The sequence below is a fragment of the Puma concolor genome, chromosome A1 (assembly GCF_028749965.1).
Source record: "Puma concolor isolate L17-30 chromosome A1, mPumCon1.1.hap2, whole genome shotgun sequence".
Classification (NCBI taxonomy): Eukaryota; Metazoa; Chordata; class Mammalia; order Carnivora; family Felidae; genus Puma; species Puma concolor.
The window spans coordinates 188,455,448-188,474,079 of record NC_141667.1 but is presented as its reverse complement, the minus strand read 5'-3'; positions in this window follow the sequence as shown (position 1 = coordinate 188,474,079).

Genomic DNA, 18,632 nt, shown 5'->3' with positions numbered 1-18,632 from the left:
TAAATTTTCTTTGACAGGGCAATGTGTATGTCATGTAAAATATCCGATTGATTTCCAGTTTGGGGTTTTTTTGGTTACAAGTGTTGACAATCCAGATTATTAAAAATATATTATCATAAATTTAATTAGTTTCCAGAGGTTGCTTAACAAGAAGTGGATAGGTTCCCCCAAGGAATATCAGAATTCTTTGAAGCTGTTGAGTTAAAGTTCTATTATGAGGTTATATAGCTTCAATGGGTGAAGGCCCAGATTAGTACTCCAGTGCAAGAGTGTCCATGGATAGGGAGGCTGTAAGCTAATACCATAGTACTTTTGAGGAGTGATTAGCATAAATAATATTTTAATATGTCTATAACAACTTCACTGTGGTCTGAAAGTATCTGTGGATTCTAATGGTGACAAGGTCACAGGGACCAAGATTTCTGCCAACATTCATGTTTGAAGGACTCTCTAAATTTCAGTTAAATGTTACTGAAAATAAATTTTGTTTTTACCCATCAAGTTCAAATACCCTCTGAATTCTATCCATGGACCTTTTGGGTACCCAAGGAGTTCAGATTAAGAACTCCTGATATAAACAGATAGATAAATTGAACAGAATTCATAAACTCTCACATTTTGGTTATTTGGTACAGGGTTCCTAAAGACAATGTAAATACATCTTTAAGCCAGGCTGTTTTAAGAGAAAAGTCAAATTCCCTGGGTTTCATCTGTGTCAAGTTTAAAGACTTGAAAATAGGGGCACCTGGGTGGCTCAGTCAGTTGAGCGTCCAACTTTGACTCAGGTCATGACTAACGGTTCGTGAGTTCGAGCGCCGCGTCAGGCTCTGTGCTGACAGCTCAGAGCCTGGAGCCTGCTTCCGATTCTGTGTCTCCCTCTCTCTCTGTCCCTCCCCCACTCATGCTCTGTCTCTCTCTCTCTCTCTCTCTCTCTCAAAAATAAATAAACATTCAAAAAAATTTTAAAAAAAGCACTTGAAAATAGAGTCCTAATTCTCAGTTTCTTTCAAGTTCTTCCTCATAAAACATGGTCAAACGACTTAGTGCTGTTAAACAAACAAACAAACAAAACAAAACCAAAAAAACAACTCCAATGATGAGACATCTCTTTCTGCTCTTTCATTACTAGGCATTCTTGCAGCTTTGGTTTTTTCTGCCTCATCACTTGTGACGAGAAGAAATTGATCTCTTGTTTCTTATTCTTATTTCCAATTTAGGGCTACCTTTTTAATTTTTTCATTCTCATCTATATTTAGATGTTGGATTCTTTTTTTAGATGTTGAATTCTTTTTAAATTCATTGCAAGTGGGAGAAGTCCAGTTACTGTTCTCAAGCAATTAGTTCTTTCCTATTACAAAACTCAATTTAGTCCCAAACTCTATTATCTGCTTCTTTAGTTCTCTGAAAGAAAAATACTAGAGATGAAGTTTCTGCAACCTATATACTAATCAAAAGAATTAGACACAGAATCTGAAGCAGACTCCAGGCTCTGAGCTGTCAGCACAGAACTTGACAGGGGGCTTGAACTCATGAACTACGAGATCATAACCTGAGCTGAAGTTGGCTGCTTAACCGACTGAGTCACCCAGGCACCCCTGTTTAATCTTTAATCTACGTTGTGCCAAATCAGGTACTCCTAAAACTATGTCTCTGAGCCTCAGTGCTGGTTATGTAGAAAATGAGTGGTCATGTTCTATCTAATCTGTAAAGTACATTCTACCTCTAAACACTTAGTAAGTCATGACCATATCTTACACAGTCATCAACTGGACTATGTTGGTGGCCACCTTCCCTTGATCTGGCTGGTTTGTCTACCCCTAATCCCCTAGCTGTTAGGAGTATTTGCTGTTAGCAATTCATAGATGTCCCCATCTCAGGCAAATTGCTCTCTTCCTCTCAGCAGAACAGAGAGAGACTGGAGCAGCCACACCCTTGAAGGGCTAACATGGGGCACATAAGTTGGCCCCTTCCCTCAAGATGGGATGAGAATTAACTGGGGGACTGGACTAAAGTTGAAGTTAATGTCTTGATGAGATTACATCCTTGCTAACCTTTATCCCATGTGCCGCCTTGCCTCTCTCACTCACCTCTTGAGATCACTTCCTCAGCTAATCATTTCAGTAAGAATCCTCACCTCAGGCTCTGCTTCTAGGACTTGATACAAGATAATCTCTTACAGAAGGCATTCAGCAAATCTTTGTGGACTGAATGAATGAATGAATGAAGTTAATCTGTTCGGTGTTCATCATAAAAGTTTTAGACAAAGCCTTAGAATGTCTCATGTAGTTTTCCGCAATTACTATGTGTTGGGAATATTTCCTAGCAAGTACTATGAATATGTCTGTAAACTTGCTTCTTTCTGTCTTTTCTGATAAAATTAATTAGTTCATTTGCAGAAGGAGCTTCCCGCAGATGCTTATTCAGTGTTCAGCCAAAGATGGACTTAACCACTGGCCCAAGTGATCAAAGTTATAAACTCAATATTTAAGGAGGAAAGGAAAGCTGCTAGCTCATGTTCCCAGAGTTCAGCACCTTTAATTAATTATTTATTTCTAATATAAGGGGGTACATTATCAACTTATTAGCAATACAATATTAAGAATGTATGAGAAGACAGTGCAGTAAGTGCCCAAATGTGAAGCTAACTTTCAATTATTCAGTGATAGAGAGGAGTCATGTAAATGAGTAGGTTGGAACAGATTATACAGCTTGTACCAAGCCACAGAGAACAGACAAAACTCATTTATCAACATATCTTGTTTTAACTAATAACCCAGTGTTTTTTTTTTTAAGTGGAAAAAGCAGTTATATAAATTTTTAAACTTTTCACTGGAGAGGAATTCTCTGTAATTACTCTTCAGAACAATCGCAAATACAAGAGCTGCTCCTGTTTTCTAATAGTAAAGTCCCAGATACCGTGGTTTGGATTCTAGCTCTACTGGTGCATGGATGCTTTCTCTACTCAGCTCTAGGTATCAGTTTCCAGGCCTCAAATTTTTATCTTTCAGGGGGTATTTAGTTGTTAATGAACACCTGTTTGGAGATCATTAGGACATTCTCCGTTAAATGTAGTAAAGGTTTTATCATTTTTGCATTTGTGCTTCTTGCAGTAGTATGGTTAAGCTGGAAGAAAAAATGTTTTTCCTTAATAATTTTTCCATGATTAGGCTACATTTACATGTTATTGTGGGGATTTACGTATTACAGTCAAAAAGCACTAAGATTTTAGTGATCATGAACAGAAAACTCAATTTTCTTTTGTTTATTAAAGAATGTAAGTGAATATATACGTATATTGTTTATTCTTCTTGTTAGAGAATACAGGATTGATCTACCACTGTGGTCTTCAGCCCAGTTAAATCTGAATATTTTAAATTTCTTGAGTGAAATAACTGTTTCTTAAAATGCTCATATTTCCCACAGTGCCTAGCAGACAGGAAGCATTTTCAACTCACCTTGAAAAAAAATACTTTAAAACTCCTTGTGTTTGTTTGATAGAGCTGTCATAACAAAGTAACACAGACTGGGTCATGTACACAACAGAAATTTATTTCTCATGGTTCTGACCACGGTATCAGCAAGTTGGGTTTCTTCTGAGGCCTGCTTGGATTGCACATGTGCATCTTCTTGCTGTGTCCTCACATGGTCTTTCTCACGTGTGCATGTCTATGTCCTGATCTCTTCTCATAAGGACACCAGTCGTATCAGATTAGGACCCACCCATATAGTATCTTAATTACCTCTTTAAATGCTCTATCTTCAAATACAGTCACATTCTAAAGTACTGGAGGTTAAGACTTCAACGTATGAATTTTGAGGAACATAATTCAGCCCATTACATTCCTTTATGTTAGTCTCATACATTTTAACTCTTATCAAGTTCGTATACTAAAACAAAAATAAATACTTAAATTATCTTTTTTATTTAAAATTTTGATTTTAGGGGTGCCTAGGTGGCTCAGTGGTTAAGCATCTGACTGGCTCAGGTCGTGATCTCCTGGTTTGTGACTTCGAGACCCATATTGGGCTCTCTGCTATCAGAACAGAGCCAGCTTTGGATCTTCTGTCCCCTTCTCTCTCTCTGTCCTTCTCCCACTTGTGCTCCCTCTCTCTCTCTTTCTCAAAATAAATATACATTAATATATATACATATATAATTTTTATATTTCACTTTTTTAAAATTTTTTAGAGAGAGAACTAGTGCAAACCAGAGAGAGGAGCAGGAGGTGAGAAGGGGTGGGGGGGAGAGAGAGAGAGAATCTTGAGCAGGCTCCACTCGTGCCCCACTTCAGGTGAGCCCTACTTCTTTCTCTCTGTCTCTTTCTCTCTCTCTCTCCCTCTTCCCCTCCTGGGATTCTCTCCCTCTCTCTCTGCCCCTTGCTCACTTGCACACTCTCTCTCTCAAAAAAAAAAAAAAAAAAGAGTCGGACGCTCAACCTACTGGGCCACCCATGTGCCTCTTAAATTATTTTTTTTCTGTTTTTGTGAATATATGTTTTATTTTTTTCTATTTTTTTATTTTTTAAAATTTACATCCAAGTTAATTAGCATATAGTGAAACAATGATTTCAGGAGTAGATTCCTTAGTTTCCCTTACCCATTTAGCCCATCCCCCCCTCCAACCAACCCTCCAGTAGCCCTCAGTTTGTTCTCCATATTTAAGAGTCTCTTATGTTTTATTCCCCTCCCTGTTTTTATATTTGTTTCCCTTCCCTTATGTTCACCTGTTTTGTCTCTTAAAGTCCTCATATGAGTGAAGTCATATGATTTTTGTCTTTCTCTGACTGACTAGTTTCACTTAGCATATATACCCTCCAGTTCCATCCACGTAGTTGCAAATGGCAAGATTTCATTCTTTTTGATTGCCGAGTAATACTTCATTATATATACATCCCACATCTTCTTTACCCATTCATCCATCGATGGACATTTGGGCTCTTTCCATACTTTGGCTATTGTTGATAGTGCTTCTATAAACATTGGAGTGCATTCGTCCCTTTGAAACAGCACACCTGTATCCCTTGGATAAATGCCTAGTAGTGCAATTTCTGGGTCATAGGGTAGTTCTATTTTTAGATTTTTGAGGGACCTCCATACTGTTTTCCAGAGTGGCTGCACCAGCTTGCATTCCCACCAACAATGCAAAAGAGATCCTCTTTCTCCGCATCCTCGACAATATCTGTTGTTGCCTGAGTTGTTATTGTTATTCATTTTGACAGGTGTGAGTTTTGGGATTTTGATTTGTATTTACCTGATGCTGAGTGATGTTGTGCATTTTTTCATGTGTCGGTTGGCCATCTGGATGTCTTCCTTGGAGAAGTGTCTATTCGTGTCTTTTGCCCATTTCTTCACTGGATTATTTGGTTTTTGGGTGTTGAGTTTGAAAAGTTCTTTATAGATTTTGGATACTAACCCTTTATCTGATATGTCATTTGCAAATATCTTCTCCCATTCTGCGGTTGCCTGTTAGTTTTGCTGATTGTTTCCTTCACTGTGCAGAAGCTTTTTATTTTGATGAGGTCCCAGTAGTTCATTTTTGCCTAAATTATTTTTAAATAAGAGTTATGATTATAGCATTTGTTTTTTCTAGCATTTGCTTGGAAAATTAGGTATACTAATTACAATTTAGTAGCTGTTATAAGCTATATAAATGTTCCATATGTGAAGAAGCAAATATTAATGAGGCTAATGAGAAAAATTGAGCTTCCATTTCCTAAACACTTCATATAAATAAAATACAGAATTCTCTGAGACAAATCTAGGACTTTTAATTAGCATCTCTTTTATTTATTTAGTTTTGAGAGAGAGAGAGAGAGAGCACAGGAGAAGGGCAAAGGGAGAAGAAGAGAGAGCAGACTCCACACTCAATACAGAGCCTGACTTGGGGTTCGATCGAGTCGGACGCTTAACCAACTGAGCCACCCAGGCGCCCCTAAAATCACTTTAAGTGTAATGTAAGTAAGGAAAAACCTGGGAGTGTTCTCAACAAAATTCCTTTTCTTTGTTGTAATTATAATGAAAGGCATTTCATTTATATGAGAAACTTTTGTCTCAGAAAAGGTAAAAAAGAGAATAAACTATACTTTGGAATTTTGGTTTTTTAAAAAAGAATTATTTATTTAATTAATTTTTTATGTAAGGTGAGTCAAGTGAAGTAGTGGGACTGGAGAAGAAACAAAGAAATCTGTAACTGGCTATGGTCAATTAATTGTAAACACCACTGCACTCAGACCAGCCTCTGGCTTTTTTTTTTTTTTTTAACCAAAAGAGTTTGGATCATCTGAAGATAATGATACAATATCCTGGGAAAATGGAAAGAAGGGGATGATTATCTTCTTTATGTGTTATGTATGCAAATAGGTGACCCAAGTCACCTATTACAGAAGGCCTCTATATCAACTTTATAAAATATGGATATCTTGCCTATGGCAAACATATATATTTCAAGAATATATACTTGATATTGGATTGAGGCTGTTCAACTTAGGGTTAGCTATAGCCTTTTCATAGATGCTATTATTAGGTTGAGAAAGTTCCTGTCTATTCTAGGTTTTGAGAGTTTTTATCATAAATAGGTGTTGAATTTTGTCCAATGCTTTTTCTGCATTAATTGGTAGTGATCACATGGTGTTTTTCTTTAGGCTATTAGTATAGTGAATTACAGTGATTGAATTTCTCATAGTGAACCAACTAGCCCTGTATTCCTGGGACAAACCCCACTTGGTTGTGATGTATTATTCCTTTTTATATGTTTTTGTATCTAATTTTCTAATATTTTGCTGAGGATTTTAGCATCTATGTTCTTGAAGGTATGATTCTGAATTTTCTTTTCTTCCAGTGTCTTTGTCTGGATTTGGTATGAGAGTTACTCTGGCCTCATTACATGAGTTGGGAAGTGTCTTCTATTCTATTTTTCTATTTACTTCTACTTATTCTATTTTTTGCTTCTATTTGCTGGAAAGAATGTATTGAATTGTTTTTATTTCTTCTTTCAATGTTTACTAGAATTCTCTAGTAAAATAATCTGGGTTGGATATTTCTTTTTCAGATTCTAAACTACGAATTCAATTTGTTGAGTAGTAATAGGATTATTCAGATTAGATAAATTTTAGTAGTTTGTAGTTTTCAAGGATTGGCCCTTTTCATCTTAGGTGCATAGGAGTTATTAAATTGATGTGCACAGAATTATTTATAGTATTCCCTTTTTATTTTCCTTTCCTTATTATTCTTTTATTGTCTGTGGGATCTATAGTGATATCCTCCCTTGCATTCCTGATATTAGTATTTTTGTACTGTTTCCTCCATCTTGCTAGAGATTTATAGATTCTGTTTATTCTTTAAAAAAATTTTTTTAATGTTTATTTACTTTTGAGAGAAAGAGACAGAACGTGAGTGGGGGAGGAGCAGAGAGAGAGGGAGACACAGAATCCGAAGCAGGCTGTAGGCAGTCTCTGAGCTGTCAGCACAGAGCCGGACTTGGGGCACAAACTCACAGACCACAAGATCATGACCTGAGCTAAAGTCAAACGACTACTATTGAGCCACCCAGGCGCCCTTCAATTCTATTTATTCTTTTCAAAGACCCTCCTTTTTGTTTCATTGGCTTTCTCTATTGTTTTTCTGTTTTCTCTATTGTTTTCTGTTTCAACTTGGTTGATTTCTGCTCTAGTCTTTGTTATTTCCTTAATTCTTCTTGCTTTGGGTTTCTCTCTTCTTTTGCTAATTCCTGAATTAGAAACTTAAATTATTGATTTGAGACTTTTCTTCTTTTCTAATATAAATATTTAATGCTATAAATATCCTAGTAGGCACTGCTTTAGCGATTGTCTATCAGTTTTAAGATTCATTGTATATTAAGATTATTAGCCCTTTGTCCATCTTATATGTCACTAGTATTTCTCCTTGTTTGCCAGTTTATGACAAACTTTACGTTTTTTTGTCATGCAAAATTTTTAAATGTTTATGTAGTCAAAATTATTATTTTCTTATTTGTCTCTGGATTTTGAATTGTGTTTAGAAAGTCTTTCATTACACCAAGGTTAAAAAGGAATTCACTCATGTTTTCTCTTTTTAAAAAAGTTTTAAAAAATGTTTATTCATTTTTGAGAGACAGAGAGAGACAGAGGATGAGCAGGGGAGGGGCAGAGAGAGAGGGAGACACAGAATCTGTAGCAGGTTCCAGGCTCTGAGCTGTCAGCACAGAGCCCGATGTGGGGCTCAACCCATGAACTGTGAGATCATGACCTGAGCCAAAGTTGGACACCTAACCGACTGAGCCACCCAGGCGCTCCACTCATGTTTTCTTTTAGTACTTTTATAATTTTTTAATTTAGGTTTAGATTTCTAATCTATTTGGAGTTTAGATATGGATCTAATTTTATCTTTTTCCAAATGGTTACCTAGTTGTCCAAGTACTTTTATGTTCTGAGGTTAATAGAAAACTCAGCAACCAAGAATGAATGAATGGATAAATGAATGACAAGATTGTTGAGAATACAGACTCCTCAGGAATTAAGTTTGAGATCATTCCACCAAGTGAAGAGCCCCAGCTAGCTGATATCTTTCCTGAGAGCAAACAAAATGTGGAAAGGATAGTAGAAGAAAGAAGTCACAGATGTCAACTACAGTCTCGGCCAATTACAAAAGCTGGGGCTATAGCAGCTTTGCATATTTTCTGTTTGCTTAAATGCGTATATTAGTGATTTTTTTCTCTCTCATTTATGATTTTATATACGTGTTTTTGAAGGTTACATTTACAATTTAGCCTTTAGATAACAGAATATTCAATTGGACTATGATTGAATTATAATACAGTAACTCTTGGCACTGTGTGTCTCTCCATTTTGGGAAGAGGGTAAGAACTTTTTCACGTGTACAGAGGACAGCTGTAACTTACCGATGGAGAACTTGAGTTGTTTTGTCATAGAATAGAGGTCTAAATGTGTGGAGAAAAGTGTATATGGAAGCTGAATAGCCAGAGGATGGGCTGTGAGGTTATCGATTTATTGTCTGTCAGCTACAAATCCACCATTATTTGCCCTACTTTGTAATATTACAGCTGGACTCTAAACACTGGTGTGACCCTCCAGGCAATAGCAGCAGGAACATACTTCTCTTCCAGATTCCTGTCTTCCAATATTATTCTTTAGAGCAGATTAGCAGCTGGCTGTTCAGAGGAGCTCCTGGCATACCCTAAGGTTATGATCTCCCTACCAGAAGCCTGAGCAGCTCTGGTCTGCCTACGCTTTCAGGCAATGGTGTATCACTTCTAGAAACCAGCTCCAGCCCACTCACAACTGCCAGCAATGGTGCACCCTTTTCTGCAGACCTATACTCAGTCAACTTCTTCGGCTACCAGCAGGCTATGTGCTACTGTGGTAGCCACTTTCTCTCTGAAGACGTCAGAATCTCAGCCTGAGCTATGGGATAGTCTGCTTCTGGTGATTAGTTCCTTTATTATCTATGGTTTCACAGTCTATAAAAAGTAGCTGCTTTTTTACACCTGACATTTCTGGACTCTTTTTATTCATTTTGGTAGATGACCACCTTCTACTTTCTAGCAATTCTTTATATTGTGTTATTCCTGTTCTAATAACTGGTGTGATTTCTGTCTCCTGACTGGACTCTGACTCATAAACCCTTTGAAAAGAATATCATTTTTTTGAATCGCAAATTGCCTATTGCTCATTGGTTTACTAGGTTACGAATAAATGTCCTACATCAGATTGCATTTTGTTTTATAGTGAACTTTCTGTTCTCTAAGCTCCTGTCCCCAAAAAGAAGATGTGCTATGGAACTTGATTTCATCTATTAGGAAATACACAATAGCAACCTTTGTACTTGAGTAAGTGTAAAAGTTTTGTTGAAACATTGTCATAAATAATTGCCTAAAGTCATGGAGTGAAAATTGATGACGGTTCGTAAATTTTATCGGTTGGTGCAAATGAATCAGCAGCAAGTTTACTGGTTTTTAAAGTCTTTCATTTTCAGAACTATGAAAAGTTCATTGTAACTCTCAGTAGTTAGAAAAAAAACAGTCACTTTTTTTTTTCTGCAACAGACCTTTTCAACAAAAGGATTTGTGACAGATTCCTGAAATCTAAACACAATGCAAAAATTTTGGATGGCTTTTTTTTTTTTTAATAAAAACCGTTAACATATAACAATCAAGACAAATACTGGCCCTTAGAGTTAGACTGAGCTTTCTACTCTCATTAAAATAAGCTGCAGGGGTGCCTGGTGGCTCAGTCGGCTAAGCATCCTAAGCATCCGACTTCAGCTCTGGTCATGATCTTACAGCTTGTGGGTTCAAGCCCCGCATTGGGCTCTGTGCTGACAGCTCAGGGACTTGAGCCTGCTTCAGATTCTGTGTCTCCCTCTCTTTCTGCCCCTACCCTGCTTGTGCTCTCTTTCTCTCAAAAATAGAATAAACATTAAAACATTTTTTTAAAAAAGCTGCAAACACTAATGTTATAGGGAAGTGGTTCTCAAACTTTAGCGTGTACTAAATCACCTCCTGGGCTTGTTAAAATCTGGGTTGCTGGATCCCGCCTAAGAGTTTCCTATTCAGTAGTCATAGGGCAGGACCAGAGAACCTGCATTTCTAACAAATTTTCATATGATACTCATCTGGGGTCCACACTTTAAGAACCAATGTTTTCTAGAGCAACCACTCAGGGCCTACTTCCTCTATTATCTCCCATTTCTCTCCCTTTCCTTCCATTTAGTCCCAAACTGTTTGCACTTGGTATTATTATCTGGGGTTCCATATTCTTCACACCACATTCTTCCTTAAATTCCTGTAACTCTTTTTCCAACATTATTGCAAGTTAGCACATTTTTTTTCTCTTTTTTTCCTCAGTCACCTGACCTTGACATTTCCCATTGCCAAAGACTTTTAATTGCCTGCCCTAATGTTCAGTGTAATATTATGCTAACTTAAATTGCAGCCCTGTAGCCAGTGTCCCTCCTTTTCCCCTCTCCCTCTTCTTGAAGATCACAAACACACTCTTCTATTCCTAGTAATGAATGGTAAGTGTGAAATTTGGAGAGATGAGTTCAGGGTGTGTTGATCTTTTCAAGTTAATCCATGCTGGGAACTAGGAGGACATGAAGCATTCCTTAATAATCCAATTAGAATCCTCCCAGAATCTATCATTTCAAAAATTTATGGAATGATCTTATCTCTTCTGAATGTTATATAATCTTTATTTTACTCCTTCTCTGCATCTGTCTTTCATGTGTCATGTGGGTAGCAGTGTTAAGAACAGGATTGCAACATTTCCTCTATGTTTAGACTTGATATTTCTTTCCTACCATGGTTCCTGATGCTTTTCCTCACTTCCTGCTTTTTATGATCTGATCTTTGCCTCTTGCTCCTAATGATTGATAAAATTCTTCTGATACTAACCAGAGGATCATATCCACTTATATGTGTCCTCTCTGAGTAAGCCCTATTTCTGGGACCATAATGTGATGTTAGTTTTGTAGAAATTGGCTTTAGAGTAGCAAAAGTAAGCACTCTGACATTTATGTGTTATACATTTTATTGTGTAACTTACAGTGATACATTTGCAGGAAAGAATAACAGAAGGTATGAAGCTAGGGAAGTCTTTCTTAACTAATTCCAGGAGAGAATCAGGCCTTATTGCAATAAGGCATCCCTTGCATGCAATGGATTGACTTCTCTCCTATGCATCTAGAGTGGTACTAGTTATGGAACCAACTTGGGAAAATTAAGAAAATTGTCACTCAAATCATTTTTCCATGTTCTTTGGTTGCGATGGGTAGAGAATATGGCTTCTAGTGTCCCACAGAATGGTGCTGATGGTTTTGTGATTGTTCAGGGTAAGGTCTTGCCACACTAAAGAAAGTCCCCCGTTGGAGCAAAGGCAGATTTAAGCTCAAGCTTTAGGGGCCTTTGCTTGCTTAAGCCTATCCCCAGGCCTTTGGAGAGACCATGTAAATTTTGAATTTGTCAGTTTTTATTTCTTAAATAGGGCCCTGCTCCCAAACTGACTACATTTCAGACCACAGAAAACCTGAATCTGTTACTGTTCTTCTTATTCAAACTATGTTCACCCGAAACTCCAGGATAATTACCTTTTACGGTTTCTAAACTGTCTTAAAAGTACATTACATGCATCTCATCCAGGTTCTAGGTACAATATTTACTGTCATAAATACCATATTGCTACATGGTACATCGGTTATATAAAAATGACTAGGGCTTATCCATGTAGAGTGGCACTGCAGTCATGTTACCTTGGCACTATGCAACAGTGACCAGTCTGCAAACATGCATGTGGCATGGCAGGCCTGGCTGGGACCCATCACATGTGGGTGCCAGCCTTAGGAGCTTGAACTTCGTGTTCTCCTTTCTTTTTCCTCTCTTTTCCTTTTCCTTTTCTTTATCTCTTTCTTTTTTCCTTCCTTCTTTTTTTTGTGAAATATAACAGAAAAAGAAGGAAGAAGGGAGGAGAAGGGGGATGCAGGGAAGTGAGCAGAAAGGAAAGAAACAACTTGCTGTGTATGGTATTTTAAAAATCATCTCACTTTATTTAGGCACATTACTGCCCTCTGACATTGCCCATAGTTACATGCTTTTATTTCCATTACATATACATACGTACATGCATGTGTGCATGTGTGTGTGCATGTGTGTATAAGTAATATCACAATCAAAAATATAACTTAAATGAGAGATTACTAAAAAATTCACTGTGAATCATATTGTTTCTTTTGATATCCCCCCATTCACTCACTCATACTAAACCAATAACACTATATAGTCTAGAGTATTTATTGGTGTGATTACTGATGCCATTTGAACTATATATGAGAAATAGATTTCTGGAGTTGCTTTTTTTTTTTTTTTTTTTTTTAGATTTCTGGAGTTTTAAACCCTCTTGAGCTATATAGGAGCCTTAGAATCTGTTCCTCTGAGTTTTTTGAAATATAGTTTCTTAAATTTAGGAAAATTGATTTATTTTAGATTTTAGACTTCCCAAAATTAGATTATGCCCAGTTTTTCTCTCCAGACCTATGACAAACTCTAAAATTACAAAACTTAAGCTCTTTAACACTGTCTCTCCTACGTCATCTCCTGCCATTCCCACCTTCGCACCTTGTGTTCCAACAAAATTGGGCTGCATAAAATTCTCTAATCCAGTTGGCTCCAGGCTAGTGACAGGAGTTGAGGACATTCACAAAGACACATGTTTCATGCCCCTCCACGTGGGTACTCCACTGTATGGGAGGTTAAGTTGCAAATAAGCATGCCAAGATCTCCAACATAAGACATCAATTCTAAAAGGTGGAGGATATTGACCTGTAACACTTTTAAGCTATAATATAAAATAAAACAAAGAAACGAATATACCAGAATCATGATTTTTTTTTTAAAAATCCATTGACATTGCAGAATAGTGCAGAGATCAGGTGCTGCAACTCTAGTTGCGTTGGGAATCCTTGTCATTCCAGGAGAGGTATTGTATGCAAAGCTATGAATAAACAGATCCCAAATAGAATGCCAAGGATTGCAGTTCTGTATCTTATTTTGGACAATTACTGATAGCATTTAGTGGGAAATACAGTTGACTGTACCACAGAAAATAAGATCTTCCTCCTGCATGGATTTTTTCCCCCGATGGAAAGAAAATATTTAACTGAGAAGCAGAAAAGAAAGCCAATTTTATATAAATGATATGCAAAACAAAGTTACTGATTTTAGACTTAATTTAGCTTGTGTTCAAATAAGTAAGGAGATGCCTACAAGAGAAATGACCAAAAATAAATGAAGTAAATAAATAAAGATAGGAGTTATGTTTGTCCTTTAAAATGGCCCTAAGGAGAAAGAGGATGAGTCATAAAGCACCTCAGCAGAGCTGAAGATTGGGGCAATTCCCCAGAACTCTGTGTGTGGGGAGGTGCGGGAGGAGTATGTTACTACTGAGCAAACAAGTACCTGGCAACAGCAGGGCAGTGATTCATGGCAGGGAGTCTCTTCTGAGACAGGAAGTGGCTCAGCCACTGCTAGACCCAGTCCTGAGATCTGTGTCTGTATAATGAAATTCTACCTGAATAAAAATGTTGGCTAACCAGCTGGAGGGAAGGGTGAAGCTGTGATGTTTGTCCCTGCCCACCCAAATTGTCCTAGAACTCCATAAAGAGAAGTTAATGCTGTTAGATCATTTGGGGGGGGGGGGGGGGAAGGGGTAGAAAGAGAAAAAGAACAAATCCAAGGCAAATTCAACAGCTAGATAAGGTGTAAAGATTTTTGGCTGGGGCGACTAGGTGGCTCAGTTGGTTAAGCATCCAACTCTTGGTTTTGGCTCAGATCATGATCTCACAGTTCATGGATTAGAGCCCCACATGGGGCTCCATGCTGACATTGCAGAGCCTGCTTGGGATTCTTTGTCTCCCCGCCCTCCCCACCCCCCACCTCTCTGCCCCTTCCCTGCTTGTGCGCAGGCTCTCTCTCTCAAAATAAATTTAAAAACTTAAAAAAAAAATTTTTTTTGGCTACTTGGTTGGGCTTTTAAGAAAGACCTAACAACAGCAACAAACACCTGAGAGAGCTACAAAGTGTAAGTTTAGCCCAGTTAGGAAAGAGGGTCATAAAGAACGAAACTGAGGGAAATCATTCTGGGTGATAAAGTTTGTGGACCTCAATTATTACTGTGCATCATATCAAAACAGAAACCCTCTTTCTAAAGCAGTGTGATTTACATCTGAACCTAAGGAATCCTATAGCCAGAAAATTAGAAGACAAAATGAAATATAAATTGATCTTTTGGTTCTTGTGAGAGCTCAGTAATAAGAAAATAGACTTCTTTTCTTAGAAATCATTCTCCATCTGTTATATTGTCGAATGCCTGCTGTAAGCTAATCCACACAATTTGAGCTGTATCTGAATTCAAAAATTGTAGCCCCCCTCCGCGTCGCCCTGCCCGGGGGGCTCAGTTGGTTAAGCGTCCAACTTTGGCTTGGGTCGTGATCTCGCGGTTCATGTGTTGGAGCCCCACGTTGACAGCTCAGAGCCTGGAGCCTACTTCAGAATCTGTGTCTCCCTCTCTCTGCCCCTCCCCTGCTCATGCTCTCGCTCTCTCTCTCTCTCTCTCTCTCTCTCTCCCAAATATAAATAAAAACATTAAAAAAAATGAATTCAAAAATTGTCGTTCCATTGATTTACACAAGGGCAGTCCTGAAGCTACTTTGAGAAGTAAAAAGTCAGATCCTAAATCATTCCTGATGATGTTAGAAAGTGGGTCAATGCATTATTTCCTCATATTTCTCTAAAGACTTTTCAATGATCTTTTCTGAACCAGTCCCCAAATTCTAATATACTGGTGCATACCTAACCTCCCCCAAGATACTGCATTCCTAAAAAATAAAAATAAAAAACAGGATGAAGTGGAAAATGGTAAAGAAGAGTTCTTAGAAATTATACAATAGACAAAATCTTTGTTAGAAGAGATGAAAGATAATGTTAAGAAAATCTCCCAGAAAAATAGGACAAAAGGACAAAGAAAAAGACCTTCAAAACTGTAATGGAGCCTAAGGATTGATCTAGGAGAACATCTGAAGAAAAGAGTAGTTCCAGAAAAAAGAGAACAAAAAAAATTTCCTGGAATTGAGGTCATGAGTCTTCAGATTAAAAGGACCCCATTGATTACCAGCAGAATAAATGGAAAAAGATCCAAACCAAGGCATACAGTCATGGAATTTCAGAATATCAGGGATGAAAGAGTCAGACTTGCTAGCAGTAATTTAGCATCCTAAAGGACAGTATAACTATTCTTCCATTATTTGTGAGACAATGATTTTCACCTAGACAAGTTAACAGTCAAATATGAGGGTAAATGAGGACATTTGCAGACACATGGGAATTCAAATGTATGACTTTTGCAGGAAACTACTGGAGAATATACTCCAGCAGATGAGGGAGTATACATGATAGCAAACTTCAGAGACTACAGGAAGAAAGGGATCCAACACAGGTAGGAGGCAAAGCAAAGTCCCAGAGTAATAATCGTGAAAGATCACCCTAAGTGAGAGCTGGGCAACAAGCCCAATAATGCATCAATGAATATCAGAACAGGAGGATGGGGGAGGCTCTCTCTGGGAAAAAAATAAGATTGATAGATTTGTTATGTTTCAGCACTTGAAAAATAATGATACTTGATGTATAAAAAGTGCTCATGAGAAATTGAGAAATGGAGCAGTTCCTAATGTTAAGAAATGACAGGAATATCTGGGTGGCTCAATCGGTTAAATGTCTGACTTCAGCTCAGGTCATGATCTCATGGCTCATGAGTTCAAGCCCCGTGTCAGGTTCTGTGCTGACAGCTCAGAGCCTGGAGCCTGCTTCAGATTCTGTGTCTCTGTTCATCTCCTGCTTGCACTGTCTCTCTTTCTCTCTCTCAAAAATAAGTGAAGATTAAAAAAACGGAAATGACAAAGTATGGCAATTAATGCTAGGAAGAACAACGTTTTATAGCAAAGAATATGACTCTGAAGTGTGAATATTTACACAGCCATAAAAACGTAAATACTGAATATTCATGTATCCAAAAATTGTGATGTAACTATCTTGGGAGGGTGGCAAATATAAGGAAGTGGGATTGGTGGTATAAGAGATATAAATCCTCATTTACCATAATAGGATATCAATAAATAAATTTGAAATTGATTAAATAAGACATACCAATATAAGCAGATTATTTAGAAAAATGGAGGTAAATACCAGGAAAAAAAAGTGTAAGTGTTAAAAGAATTTTACCTGGGGAATGAGATGGAGATGAGCAAGGGATTATAGTAAGAGTGCTGTATTTTTTTTTTAATTTTTTTTAATGTTTTTTTATTTTTGAGACAGAGAGAGACAGAGCATGAGCAGGGGAGGGGAAGAGAGAGAGGGAGACACAGAATCCGAAGCAGGCTCCAGGCTCTAAGCTGTCAGCACAGAGCCCGATGCGGGGCTGGAACTCACAGACCGTGAGATCATGACCTGAGCCGAAGTTGGATGCTCAACTGACTGAGCCACCCAGGCGCCCCAAGAGTGCTGTATTTTTAAATGGCTATTCCTTTACTAAAATCTCTCCCTCCCTTTCCCTCTTCCCTTTCTCTCTCTCTCTCTCTCTCTCTCACACACACACACACACACACACACACACACACACACACTTCTATGAATTAAGACTTTTGAGTATTCAAGTGTGTCTTAAACAAAAGAGGAAACCAAGAAGAAAGACTAATTTGCTTTCCACTTTTTAATTTTCACTTTTGAGAGAGAGGTGGGGGGCAATGGGAGAGTGGGAGAGAGAATCCCAAACAGGCTCCATGCCCAGCTCGGAGCCCAGCCTGGGGCTCAATCTCACAACTGTGAGATCATGACCTGAGCCAAAACCAAGAGTCAGACACCCAACTGACTGGGCCACCCAGGTGCCCCTATCTTGTCACATTTCTAATCTGAGTTCTTTACTGACTTCCCCTTGTCTTCAGGATAAAATCCAAGATCCTTAGCATACCAGATAGAGTTCTTAATTATATGGCTACTCCTAACCACTCACTCAGTACCCTTCTCCCCAAGAATCCTTAACCACCACAATCTCTCTAGGCACTGCATTCTTGTTTCTTAGGTTTTTCTTGTGCACCTTCAAAGCTCCTCATACCTGGAACACCTTTAGCCCACTTCTTAACCTTACTCCTTATCATTTAAGATGAAGGGATTAGGGTTAACTCCTGTACCTTGGCTATATTGATAGTGAGCTCCTGGATCGCAAACAAAGTATTAGATTCATTTTGGTGACCTCATTATATGCCACAACATCATAAGCTATTGTGGTAGGTACTCTGTCAAGGGAAGAGTGTCTGGATGAAGTACTGAATGATTAAATTAAAAAATTATTAAGCAGCCAACAAGTTATTTCTTGAGGAAGAAGTGTTAAGATGCCTTTTAAATTTTAAAAGACAACTGGAACTTAGAATATTAGAAAGGAAAAGGATTGCAGAGTTCATATAGTCTAGTTTATAGTTACTGTAGATTCACATAATTTAAAAATTAAATGTAACTCAGAGGTACACATACACCTTATCAAACTGAGTCCGTATTCAGCTATATTTGCTGCTTTGTTTTGTTTTCTTTTTTTTTCTTTGCCCTTGATTCTTTGTCTTTTCTTTGTTTTTCTTTCTCTTTACCATAAAATCACACTATGTCTACCACATTCCTTAATGCATCTAGTAAATGTAACTAGTGACCTCAATTCTGATGATCCTATATATATATATATATATATACACATATATGATGATAGGATGATAGTCATCCCTGTATCTGAATCTATGCTAAATAGGTCAAACATTTAACAGCCCATCTCTCTTATTTATTTTTTTTAAATGCTTATTTATTTATTTTGAGAGAGAGAGAGAGAGAGAGAGAGACAAAAACCCAACACAGGGCTCAAACTCATGAACCTTAAGAGTAGGACAGGAGCCGAAATCAAGAGTTGGATGCTTAACCGATTGAGCCACCCAGGCGCCCCCATCTCTCTTACTTCTGCCTGTGAGTAGGATGTTGTAACTGAATGAAACAATTTATTTCCTTTCAGCACAAACATTTATCATCAACTTTT